Consider the following 995-nt stretch of genomic DNA (forward strand, 5'->3'; position numbering starts at 1 on the left):
AATTTGGCGAATTCCCGTAGGCGTCTCCGGTGCTGACCAATTCTCAATGACTTTAATCTTTGGAAGGGTTCTCAAGAATTCCCACATCTCTAACAGTGTGTCTTAGGAATTCAACTCTTCAATTCCAAAACTCGTATTTAGAGAACTTCGCTTAGAGCTTCTCTGATCGTAATGTTTCCATGGTTTGTTGCAGAGGCTCCTTATGATTTCCTTCTTACTACAAGAAAATATAAGTAAGTCATTTACAAGGACAATGACGAGCTGATCCAAGTAAGAATGACGTACCCTTATTCATTAAGTTCATGAATACTACGGGCGGATTGGTCCTATCTAAGGGGTATCACTACGGAATCATGGCGTCCGCATCGAGTATAGAAGCTTTTCCTCGAGACATCCTTCACTAACACTCGTAACTGGTGATATTCAAGTCTTAGGTCCATTTCTGAAAGGTACCTCGTTCCTTGCGGGTGGTCACCTAACTCCTCTATGCGAGGCAGAAGGTAATGATTTATAATGGAAATCCTTTCGAGGTCTGCACCACGAGGACTTCCCAGGGTGTCACCCATCCTGGTACTACTCTTGCCCAAGCACACTTAATTGTGGAGTTCTTATGGGATCTGGTGCATTACTGCTGGTATGATTGCAACCGTTGAAGTCTATCTTCTTGAAGAATAAGACCGGAGCTCTAAAAGGTGAGGGGCTTGGTCTTCTCATTTTATTGTTGAGTAGTCGTTAAACTGTCTGGATGGTTCTTGTATCTCCATCAGTGTGAGACTGTAGGGAGATCTGGTTGCCGGAGTCGTATTGGGTTCTATGTTTGTTCGCATGACAATGCGATTACTCGTAGTCTTAGGCAGTCTCCATCCTGAAGTTCATATTAGAAGTCATACATAGTTTATCAAACACAGCCTCGTGTATACAAGTCGTATATAACTAAGATTGAAAAGGTAGTCGAATAAATGATTCTTCTTTAAGCTCACATCGCAACGAGGAAA

The 995-nt window shown here is 42.4% G+C and overlaps 1 pseudogene; it reads right to left on the reverse strand.

The window, feature by feature from the left end:
* Window positions 1–529: 529 nt before the first annotated feature.
* Window positions 530–648, reverse strand: LOC145018921 (5S ribosomal RNA; annotated as a pseudogene).
* Between the last annotated feature and the right edge of the window lie 347 nt (window positions 649–995).

The sequence above is a fragment of the Lactuca saligna genome, chromosome 9 (genome assembly GCF_052625555.1).
Source record: "Lactuca saligna cultivar CGN05327 chromosome 9, ASM5262555v1, whole genome shotgun sequence".
NCBI lineage: Eukaryota > Viridiplantae > Streptophyta > Magnoliopsida > Asterales > Asteraceae > Lactuca > Lactuca saligna.